The 12,801-nt window shown below is 39.3% G+C and overlaps 1 pseudogene; it reads right to left on the reverse strand.

The window, feature by feature from the left end:
• Positions 1–7,702: 7,702 nt before the first annotated feature.
• Positions 7,703–9,289, reverse strand: LOC129481577 (ubiquitin-conjugating enzyme E2 C-like; annotated as a pseudogene).
• Positions 9,290–12,801: the final 3,512 nt, after the last annotated feature.

A 12,801-nucleotide genomic window follows, 5' to 3' on the forward strand; every position in this document is an offset into this window, starting at 1 on the left:
ATATAAGTAGAATCGTGCAAGACTTGCCTTTTTGTGACTAGCTTATTTTGCTTAGCATAATGTCGTCAAGGTTCATGGATGTTGAGACAGCATGTCTTTTTTTAAAAGAATGGATAATATTCCATTTGATATGGTTTGGGTCTGTGTCCCCACCCAAATTTCATGTTGAATTCTAATTCCCAGTATTGGAGGTGGGGCCTGGTAGGAGGTGATTGGATCATGGGGACAGATTTCTTCCTTGGTGTTGGTCTCATGATAGTGAGTGAGTACTTGCAAGATCTGGTTGTTTAAAAGTGTAGCACTTCCCCTCTCTCTCTTGCTCCTGCTTGGACCATGTAAGATATGCCTGCTCCCAATTTGCCTTCCACCATGATTGTAAGTTTCCTGAAGCCCCCTTGGAAGCAGAAGCCACTATGTTTCCTGCACAGCCTGCAGAACTGTGAGGCAATTACACTTTTCTTCTTTATAAATTACCCAATCTCGGGTATTTCTTTATAATAGTGTGAGAAAGGACTCATACACCATTGTATGTGTATACCACATTTGTTTATCTATTCATCTGTCCATGGACGTTTAAGTAGTTTCCACATCTTGGCTATTGTGAATTTTGCTGCAATAAACATGGGTGTGCAAACATCACTTTGAAAGCCTGTTTTCAATTTTGAATCTATACTCAGAAGTCAGGTTGCTGGATCATGTGATACTTCTAATTTTAATTTCTTGAGGAATTACCATACTGGTTCCAATTTTTCTACGTTATTGCCAACACTTGTTATTTTCTGTTTGTTTGGTTTTTTTACAGTGGTCCTCCTAAGGGGTGTGAAGCAATATTTCACTGTGGTTTTCATTTGCATTTTTCTGATGACTAGTGATGCTGTGCATCTTTTCATATACTTAGAGAGGTAAAACCAGTGAAAGATGGATGGATAAGAGATAGATGGGGGATTTATTAGGGGAACTCACTCACATGATTATGGAGGGTGAGAAGTCCCACAACAGGCTGTCTGCAAGCTGGAGACTCCTGGAAGCCAATAGCATTCCTCAGTCCAAGTCCAAAAGCCTCAGAATTTAGGAAGCTGATGATGTAAATCTCAGTTCGAGGCTGAAGGCCTGAGAACCCAGGGGACAACTAGCGTAAGTCCTGGACTCCAGAGGCTGGAGAGACTGGAGTTCTGATGTCCAAGAGCAAGAGAAGAAGGGTGCCCCAGCTCTAGGAGAGAAAAAGAGATAATTGCCTCTTTACTGCCTTTTTTGTTCTTTCCGGACCTCAGCTGGTTGGATGGTGCCTGCCCACATTGAGGGCGGATCTACCCTATACGGTCTATTGATTTGCACACCAATTTCCTCTAGAAACACCCTCACAGACACACCTACAAATATTGCTTTATTCGTTCTCTAGACAATCCTTACTCTAGTCAAAGTGACACATAAAATTAACCATCACATATATTTTCTTTGGAGAAATCTCTGCTCAAGTCCTTTGTCCATTTTTTAATCAGGTTATGTGTTTTTATTGTTGTTGAGCTGTAAATGTTCTTTATATATTCTAGATATTAAGTCCTTACCAATCAAATGGTTTGCAAATATTTCTTCCATTCCGTGGGTTGCATTTTACTTTCTTGGTTGTTTTATTTGATGCAGAGGGTTGTAAGTCTGATATAGTCCCATTTGTATATTTTTGCTTTTATTACCTGTGTTTTTTGTATCATATCCAGGAAAGTATTGCCAAGTCCAGTGTCAGGAGGCTTTCCCTCTGTGTTTTCTTCTAGGAGTTTTAAAGTTTCAGGTCTTATATTCAGGTCTATTATCTTTTTTTAAGTTAATTTTTATAAATGATATAAGTTAAGAATCAAATTTCATTATTTTTACAATTTTCCTTTGGAACTGGGTAACAGGCAGTGGTTGGAACAGTTTGGAGGGCTCAGAAAAAGATAGAAAAATGTGGGAGAGTGTGGAACTTCCCACAGACTTGTTGAATGGCTTTGCCCAAAATGCTGATAATGATATGGACAATAAAATCCAGGCTGAGGTGGTCTCAGATGGAGATGAGGAACTTGGGAACTGGAGTAAACGTGACTCTTGTTATGTTTTAGCAAAGAGACTGGAGGCATTTTGCTCCTGCCCCTAGAGATTTGTGGAACTTTGAACTTGAGAAAAATAATTTAGGGTATCTTGTAGAAGAAATTTCTAAGCAGGAAAGCATTCAAGAGGTGACTTGTGTGCTGTTAAAGGCATTTAGATTTTTTTTCTTTTTGAGATGGAGTTTCACTCTTTGTGGCCAGGCTGGAGTGCAGTGGCGCGATCTCAGCTCACTGCAACCTCTGCCTCCTGGATTCAAGCAATTCTCCTGCCTCAGCCTCCTGAGTAGCTGGGATTACAGGCATGCACTAACACGCCCGGCTAATTTTTGTATTTTTAGTAGAGACGGGGTTTTACCATGTTGTCCAGGCTGCTCTCAAACTCCTGACCTCAGGTGATCTGCCCCCCTTGGCCTCCCAAAGTCCTAGGATTACAGGTGTGAGCCACTGAAATCTTTATATTCATCAATAAGGCCCACAGATCTTCCACACTGGCATTGGTACTATTCCAGAAAGCAGGCTTTGGTTATGGTCTTGCCCTCATCAAACATCATTTGACCACATATGTGAGAATTTATTTCTGGGATCTCTCTTATATTCTATTGGTCCATATGTCTTTATGCCAGTATCATTACTATTTTGATTAGTGTCAGAGTAGCAATATATTTTGAAATTGGGAAGTGTGAGACTTTCAGTTTTGTTTTTCTTTTACAAAATTATTTGGGCTATTCCTTAGGATTCTTTAGGATTCCATATACATTTTAGAAAATTTTTTCTATTTCTTCAAAGATGTCATTGGATTTTGATAAGTATTACACTGGATCTGTAAATTTATTTGGGTAGTATGAGCATTTAACAACATTGAGTCTTCTAATCTATAAATGTGAAATATCTTTACATGTATTTATACTTTCTTTAATTTCTTTCAGCAATGTTTTGTAGTTTTCAGTATATAAGTCTTTCACCTCCTTGATTAAGCTTATTCCTAAGTATATTATTCTTTTCAATGCTCTTGTAAATGGGACGTTTTCCTAATTTTCTTTTTAAATTGTTCATTGTTAGATATAGAAATAAAACTAATTTCATGTGTTGATTTTTGTACCCTGCAACTTTGCTGAATTTGTTCTTTAGTTCTAAGAGGTGTGTGTTTGTGTGTGTGCGTGTGTGTGTGTGTGTGTGTGAAATCTCCAGAATTTTCTACATATAATATTATAAACAGAAGTATTTTTACTTCTTCTATTCAGATTTAGATAGCTTTAGTTTCTTTTTTCTTGTCCAATTCCTCCAGCTAGAACTTCCAGTACTACGTTGAATAGAAGTGGCAAGAATGAGCATCTTTGCCTTGTTCCTAACCTTAGAGATAAAGCTTTCAGTTTTTCACTACTGAGTTTGATGTTGTCTGTGGGCTTTTTGTATACACTTTAATATGGTCAGCTAATATCTTTCTATTGATAGTTTGTCAGGTGTTTTTATCATGAAAGGGTGTGGAATTTTTTCTAAGGCTTTTTCTGCATCAATTGAAATGATCATGTGGTTTTTGTCCTTCATTCTTTTTTCTTTTTTTACTTGTATATATATAGAACAGTTGGAACATAGTGTCCTCCATTCTTTTAATGTGATATTAGATTGTTGATTTTCATATGTTAAACCACCCTTGTATTCCAGGAATAAATCCCACTTGGTCATGGTGTATAAACCTTTTAATGTGTCATTGAATTTGGTTTGCTAGTATTTTGTTGAGGATTTTTGCATCGATATTAATCAGGGATGTTTGCTTGTAGTTTTCTTTACCTGTAGTATCTTTGTCTAATTTTGGAATCAGAGTAATGTTGGTCTCATCAAATTCCTTTTTCTTCAATTTTTTAAAAAAGTTTGCAAATAATTTATATTAATTCTTTTTTAAGTGTTTGGCAGAATTCTCCAGTGAAGCCACCTGGTCCTGGGCTTTTCTATGTGGGAAAGTTTTTGGTTGGTGATTTAATCTCTCTACTAGCTTTAAATCTGTTCAGATTTTTTATTTCTTCACGATTCAATATTGGTATGTTGTATGTTTCTAGAGATTTTTCTATTTCTTCTAGGCTATCAAATTTGTTGGCATTTGTCTCAAAACACTTCCCAATTTCTCTCGTGATTTCTTCATTGATCTATTAGTTGTTCAAGAGTATATTGTTTAATTTCCCCATATTTGTGATCTACCCGTTTTCGTTTGGCTATTGATTTCTAGTTTTATTCCAATATAATCAGGAAAGACAGTTGGTATGATTTCAATTTTCTTAAACTTAAGATTTGTTTTGTGGCCTAACATGTGATCTATCCTGAAGAATGTTCCATGTGAGTTTGAGAAGAATATTTATTCTGTAGTTCTTAGCATTCTGTATATATCTGTAGGTCCAACTGGTCTATAATGTTGTTCAAGTTCCTTTTTTTTTTTTTTTTTTGAGATGGAACCTCACTCTTGTCACCCAGGCTGGAGTGCAATGGCACAATCTTGGCTCACTGCAACCTCCACTTCCTGGGTTCAAGCCATTCTCCTGCCTTAGCCTCCTGAGTAGCTGGGATTACAGGCACCCACCACCATACCCGGCTAATTTTTGTATTTTTAATAGAGACGGGGTTTCACCATGTTGGCCAGCCTGGTCTTGAACTCCTGACCTCAGGTGATCCACCCGCCTCAGCCTCCCAAAGCGCTGGGATTACAGACGTGAGCCACAGCACCCGGCCCAAGTTATCTGTTTCTTTATTAATTTTCTGTCTGGTTATTCTATGCATTATTGAAAGCAAGGTACTAAAATCTCCTTCTATTACTGTGCTACTGCCTATTTGTCTCTTCAATTCTTTCAACATTTGCTTCATATATTTAAGTGAGCTACTGATATATATATATATATATATATATATATATATATATATATATATATGTAATTGTTATATAACTGGAAAATTGATTCTTGCTATTTTTTATTTGAGAAGGAGTCTCAGTCTCACCCAGGCTGGAGTGCAGTGGCATGATCTCAGCTCACTGCAACCTCTGTCTCCCAGGTTCAAGTGATTCTCCTGCCTCAGCCCCCTGCGTAGCTGGGACTACAGGCGTCCACCACCATGCCCAGCTAAGTTTTTGGATTTTTGTAGAGACAGGGTTTTGCCATGTTGGCCAGGCTGGTCTCAAACTCCTGTCCACAGTTGATCAGCCCACCTCAGCCTCCCAAAATGCTGAGATCATAGGCCTGAGTCACTGTGCCCAGCTGAAAATTGATTCTTTTATTCTTATATGTTCATCTTTGTCTCTTGTGACAGTTTTTGTCTTAGAGTCTATTTTGTCTGATATAAATTGGCCAGCACTGCTCTTTTTTGGTTGCAATTGGCATATAATATCTTTTTCCATCCTTTCACTTGCAGCCTGATACGATTTGGCTCTGTGTCCCCATCCAGATCTCACTTTGAATTGTAATAATCCCCACATGTCAAGGGCAGGATCAGGTGGAGGTAATTGGATCATAGGGCCGGTTTCCCCCACATTCTCATGGTAATGAGTGAGTCTTACGAGATCTAATGGTTTTATAAGCATCTACCGTTTCCCCTGCTTGCATTCACTCTGTCCTGCTACCCTGGAAAGAAGGTGCCTGCTTCTCCTTTGCCATTCACCGTGATTGTAAGTATCCTGAGGTCTCTCCAGCAATGAAGAACTATGAGTCAATTAAACCTCTTTCCTTTATAAATTACCCAGTCTTGGGTATTTCTTCATAACACTGCGAGAATGGACTAATACACAGCCTATATATGTCTTTATATCTAAGGTGAGTGGGTCTTGAGGTTCTGAAAAATATATTGAACCACTCTATTTCTTTTTTCTTTCTCTTTTTTGTTTTTTGTTTGTTTGTTTTTGAGATGGAGTCTTGCTCTGTCGCCCAGACTGGAGTGCAGTGGCGCAGTCTCAGCTCACTGCAACTTCCACCTCCCAGGTTCAAGCTATTCTCCTGCCTCAACCTCCTGAGTATCTGGGATTACAGGTGCACGCCACCATGCCCTGCTAATTTTTTATATTTTTGGTAGAGATGGGGTTTCATCCTTTTGGCCAGGCTGGTCTCGAACTCCTGACCACAGGTGATCTGCCCATCCTGGCCTCCCAAAATGCTGGGAATACAGGTGTGAGCCACCGCGCTCGGCCCTCTATTTCTTTTGATTTACATATATAAAAATTACTGACAGGAAAGGACTTACTTTGCCATTTTGTTGATTGCTTTTTGTATACCTTGCCGTTATTATGTCCCTTTTCCTTTCTTGCTGCCTTTCATTAGGTTTTGTTAAATTTTTTTTTTTTTTTTTTTTTTTTTGAGACGGAGTCTCGCTATGTCACCCAGGCTGGAGTGCAGTGATGCAATCTCGGCTCACTGCAAGCTCCGCCTCCCGGGTTCACGCCATTATCCTGCCTCAGCCTCTCCGAGCAGCTGGGACTACAGGTGCCCGCCACCACGCCCGGCTAATTTTTTGTATTTTTAGTAGAGACGAGGTTTCACCGTGGTCTTGATCTCCTGACCTCGTGATCCACCCACCTCGGCCTCCCAAAGTGCTGGGATTACAAGCGTGAGCCACCGTGCCTGGCCCAGGTTTTGTTAAAATTTTTTTTAGTGACAAGTTTGATTCCTTTCTCATTTTCTTCTGTATATCTTCTACAGATATTTCCTTTGTGATTACCACGGAGATTAAGTATAATACCTTAGCATTATAGCCATTTATTTTAAACTGACAAAAACTTAACATCAATTACATACAAAATTTTACATCCCCCCTACTTTATGTTATTTATTTCACAAATTGCATATTTTTATATTTTATGTTCATTAACACAGTTTGATAATTATAATTCTATTTATACTTTTTCAAATTTTATACCAGGATTAAATGTGATTTATGTACCACCATTAGAATATTACAGGATTCTGTACTTTTCCATATACCTCCCTTTACTGAGTGCTTTCTATTTTTTATGCTGTTGTGTTGCTGTCAAGTGTCCTTTTGTTTCAACTTGAAGAACTCCCTTTAGCATTTTTTTGTAAGGTAGATTTAGTGTGGATAAACACCTTCAGCTTTTATTTTTCTGGGAAAGTCTTTATTTCACCGTCATTTTTTTTAATGACCAAAATGTATTTATTTAATATACATCACAATGGCTCAACCAAGGCTTAATTTAAAAGACAAAAACAAAACAAAAATAATACCACAGCTGAAGATACAGAGTCCTATACAGAAATCACAGACAGGACAGACCATCGAAGGAAAACTTAAAAAGGCAGCACAGAGAAGGCAGGGAGGCCAGGCATGGTGGCTCATGCCTGTAATCCCAACATTTTGGGAGGCCAAGGCAGGCAGATCACCTGAGGTCAGGAGTTTGTGACTAGCCTGACCAACATGGTGAGACCTCATCTCTACTAAAAATATTAAAATTAGCTGGGCATGGTGGAGGGTGCTTGTAATCCCAGCTACTCAGGAGGCTGAGGCACAAGAATCGTTTGAACCTGGGAGGTGGAGGTTGCAGTGAGCTGAGATCTCACCACTGCACTCCAGCCTGGGCAACAGAGCGAGACTCCATCTCAAAAAAAAAAAAAGGACAATCTGGGCAGCCTGGGTCAGGGGTCCTGGCTGGTAACCTACTTGGAATAGGTTTCTTGCAGGTAAAAGCTGTAGGGTTTTTCCAGAACTCAACAGCATGCATGTTCAAAGGGCTATCAATGTTGGGTTCTCCTAGCAGGCTCTGGATGGAGACCAGAATGGTCCTGATGCCATACAGTACAGACCACTTGTCCTTCCAGATATCCAGGCATATGTTACCCTGGGTGTCTATGTTGGGGTGTTAGCAGAGTGTGAGGAACTTCACTGTGGGCTCATTGTAAGGGTAGCCACTGGGGAACTCTAGCAAGAGCTTATACCTCAGGTCTTCATATACTGTGCCAGCTGCGCCATGGATGGTCCCTACCCATTTGAAAAGGTTGTCTGATTCAAGGAAAGCAGAAATCCCTTTGTCACCAGACATCATGAGGGTCATCAGCTCCTGCTGTATTCTTTTGCCCAGAGGACTCTGGGCAGCACCCCCACTCAGCTCGGCTCTTTTATGGGTGGCGACGACACTAGTGGCGGCTGGGTTGTGGTCTTGGGAGACCACTTGGCTGCCTTCTCCTTCATTTTTGAAGAACAGTTTTGTTGGTTATAATATTCTTGGTTGACTAAAGTTTTTTCTTCCAGCACTTTGAATATAACATCTCACTCCTTTCTAACCTATAATGTTTCTACTGAGAGATCAGCTGATAATCTTACAGTAGCTCCCTTGTACATACAAGTGGCTTTTCTCTTACTATTTTCAAGACTCCCTCTTTATCCTTGACTTCTGATACATCAAACTGTCCTTGATAGTTTGATTACAATATGTCTCAGTGTGGGCATCTTTGGGTTCTTCTTAGTCAGCATCCTTCGAGCTTCTAGAATTTGGATGTCCATTTTCTTCCTCAGATTTGGAAGTTTGGGCCATTATTTCTTCAAATAAGCTCTCTGCCCTTTGCTCTCTTTCTTCTTTTTAACTCCTATAACATGTATATTGATAGGCTTGATGATTTTTATAAGTCCCTTATGCTTTCTTCACTTTTATTAATCATTTATTCTTTTCGTTCCTGTGACTCGATCATTTCAAATTATCTGTCTTCAACTTCACTGATTCTTTGTTCTGCTTGATCAAGTTGTCTATTGAATCCTTCTAGTGAATTTTATAGTTCAGTTATTGCAATCTTTGGCTCTGGAGTTTCTATTTGTTTTTTCTTCCTTAGTTTTTGTCTCTTTGATCATATTGTCACTTTGTTAATGCATTGTTTTCTGGATTTGTTTTTAGTTGTCTGTGTACTCTTGTACCACACTGAAGTTCTTTAAGACAATTATTTTGAATTCTTTTTCAGGTCATTAATTGATCTCTTTGTTTAAGGTCAGTTCCTGGACATTTATTTTGTTCCTTTGATTGGGCCATTTTTCCCTATTTCTTCACATGCCTTATTACTTTTTACTGGGATATGTGCTTTTGAGAAACAGACAACTCTTCAGTCTTTATGCCCTGGCTTTATACAAGGAAAGATCTTCACTAGTCACTCAGCTAGGGATTCTGAGGGCCTCTCAAGACTTTTCTGGGGGGATGCACCATGAAATACATCAGCTCCCCGTTTGCCTTCCACCATGATTGTATGCATCTTGAGGCCCTCACCAGAAGCAGATGCTAGCACCAAGCTTCCTGTACAGCTGCAGAACTGTGAGCCAATTAGATCTCCTGTCTTATTTATGTTTGTATATATGTATGTATTTTTAGAGACAGGGTCTCTCTATGTTGCCCAGGCTTGTCTCAGATTCCTGAGCACAAGTGATCTTCTAGCCTTGGTCTCCCAAATCGGTAGGATCACAGATGTGAGCCACCACACCAAACCTAAATATTTTTTCATTATAAATTATTCATTCTTGAGTATTTCTTTATAGCAACACAAAAATGGACTAATACATAAATCCTGCTAGGAAAGCCATGGTAGCTTTGTACAAAAATTTTTGTAGAAAAAAATTTTGCTTATTGATTAAATTTATTTAGTACTATTTCTACTGTGTATGTTTCTGTAATTAATATTTTTTCAGTTAACTATCTTTCACAGTTTTGTGGTGTTGAGTCATTCAGTATGTCCTCTACTTTTCATATTATTATTTGTGGGATTGATAGTGATGGTCCTCTTTCATTCTTGATGGTGTTATTTGTGCACTCTTTGTTTTTGTCCTTGAACACTGTTACTAAAGTATATCATCTCATTAATTTTTGCAAAGAAGCAACTTTTGGTTGGTCGATTCCTTTTATTTATGTCTGTTTTCTATGTCATTAATTTCTGTTCTTGTCATCCTGGTGTCTTTCACTCTACTTTCTTTAGATTTAATATACTTTGTCTCTGATTTCTTCAAATAGATATTTTGTTTTCCTAATTTCTTCAAAAAGATAATAGCTGTTTCAGCCTTTATTCTTTCTTTATATGTTTGAAGGCTAAAAAAATCCTCTAAAGTACAACTTTAGCTGCTTCCAACAAGATTTGATATACAGTATATGGAGAGCTTTTATGTAATTAAGTGCAAATTTTTAATTACAATTCTTCTTTAAACCTTGAGTTACTTAGAAGTAAAGCTCTGTCATAAGCTCTATTTTTCCTTTTTATATATAGAGGTGGGTTTTAGTTAGTGTTTGCACAGTAAATCTTTTTTAGTCCTCTTATTCACAAGCTCCCTGTATCCTTGTGTGTCGAATGGGCACTTTGTCGTTTAAAAAAAGGTAAAGTTTTTTAGGTTTTTAATACACTTTAGCAAACTTTTTATTTTAATTGGATCATTTAACATTGTCTTAGTCCATTTTGTGCTGCTATAACAGAATACCAGAAAGCTGGGCACAGTGGCTCACGCCTGTAATCCTAGCATTTTGGGAGGCTGAGGCAGGCAGATTACCTGAGGTCAGGAGTTCCAGACCATCCTGACCAATATGATGAAACCCTGTCTCTACCAAAAATACAAAAATTAGCAGGGCGTGGTGGTATGCGCCTGTAATCCCGGCTACTCGGAAGGCTGAGACAGGAGAATTGCTTGAACCTGGGAGATGGAGGTTGCAGTGAGCCGAGATCGCACCATTGCACTCCAACCTGGGCAACAAGACTGAAACTCTGTTTTTAAAAAAAGAAAAAAAAAGACAGAATACCAGAGACTAGATATTTTATTTTATTTTATTTATTTTATTTTATTTTATTTGAGACAGAGTCTCACTCTGTCACCCAGGCTGAAGTGCAGTGGCATGATCTCAGCTCACTGCAACCTCTGCCTCCTGGGTTCAAGCAATTCTCATGCCTCAGCCTCCTGAGTAGCTGGGATTACAGGCACACACCACCACACCCGGCTAATTTTTGTATTTTTAGTAGAGATGGGGTTTCACAATGTCGACCAGGCTGTTCTTGAACTCTTGACCTCAAGTGATCCTCCTATCTCGGCCTCCCAAAGTGCTGGGGATTACAGCCATGAGCCACTGTGCCGGGCCTAGATAATTTATTTTAAAAAGAAATGTATTTCTCATAGTTCTGGAGGCTTGGAAGTCCAAGATCAAGGGGCCAGCATCTTGTGATTGCCTTTTTGCTGCTTCATAATGTGGTAGAAGGCATCACATGGATGAGACAGGGAGAAGGGGGCAAACCAAACTCATCCTTTTGTAACAAACCCACTTTCATGATAACTAATCATGATAATTATTCATAACATTGCCATTAATTCATGTATTACGGCAGAGCACTACATGACCTAATCACCTCTTAAAGGTTCCACCTCTCAATGCTTTACATTGGGGAGTAAGTTTTCAACACATGAACTCTGAGGGACACATTCGAACTCTAGAAAACATATTAACAGTTCATGACAAAGCAAACATGCAACACACAAGTTAATGAAGTTTCTAATATATTTCAATTTAAAGCTACCATCTTAATGGTGCTATTTGTCTCATTTGTTCTATGTTAATTTTTCTCTCTTTTCTTGATTCCTTTGAGAGTATTTTGGTCCATTTTTCCTTTCACTATTAAGTATGATATTTGATATGGGTGTTTTATAAATGCCTTTATCTAATTGAAGAAGTTTCCTTGTTTTTAGTTTGGTAAGTGTTTTTGTCAAGAAAAGGTGTTGGAGTTTTTCAAATGATTTTTGAGATGTTCATGTGATTTTTGGTTTTTAATCTATTGTGTGATGTATTACATTAATTATTTTTAAATTGTTAAGTCAACCTTACATCTCTGCTGTAAATATCACTTGGTCATGGTGCATAATTCTTTTTTATATATTGCTGAATTTGGTTTGCTGTTATTTTGTTTAGAATTTTTTATATTTGTATTCATAACAGATATTGCTCTGTAGTTTTCTTGTAATGTCTCATCTGGTATTCGTATAAGGATAATAATGGCTTCAGGAGGGTGGAGCCAAGATGGCCGAATAGGAACAACTCCAGTCTACAGCTCCCAGCATGAGCGACACAGAAGACAGGTGATTTCTGCATTTACAACTGAGGTACTGGGTTCATCTCACTGGGGAGTGCTGGACAATGGGTGCAGGAGAGTGAGGGTAGCGCACCATGCATGAGCCGAAGCAGGGCGAGGCATTGCCTCACCCGGGAAGTGCAAGGGGTCAGGGAATTCCGTTTCCTAGTCAAAGAAAGTGGTGACAGAAGGCACATAGAAAATTGGGTCACTCCCACCCTAATACTGCACTTTTCCAATGGGCTTAACAAACGGCACACCAGGAGATTATATCCCACACCTGGCTCAGAGGGTCTTATGCCCACGGAGCCTCACTCATTGCTAGCACAGCAGTCTGAGATCAAACTGCAAGGTGGCAGTGAGGCTGGGAGAGGGGAGCCCGCCATTGCCGAGGCTTGCGTGGGTAAACAAAGCGGCTGGGAAGCTCGAACTTGGTGGAGCCCACCACAGCTCAAGGAGGCCTGCCTGCCTCTGTAGGCTGCACCTCTGGGGCCAAGGCACAGACAAACAAAAGGCAGCAGTAACCTTTGCAGACTTAAATGTCCCCATCTGACAGCTTTGAAGAGAGTAGTGGTTCTCCCAGCATGCAGCTTGAGATCTGAGAACAGGCAGACTGCCTCCTCAAGTGGGTCCCTGACCCCCAAGTAGCCTAACTGGGGGGC

This window comes from Symphalangus syndactylus, chromosome 5 (assembly GCF_028878055.3).
Source record: "Symphalangus syndactylus isolate Jambi chromosome 5, NHGRI_mSymSyn1-v2.1_pri, whole genome shotgun sequence".
Lineage (NCBI taxonomy): Eukaryota > Metazoa > Chordata > Mammalia > Primates > Hylobatidae > Symphalangus > Symphalangus syndactylus.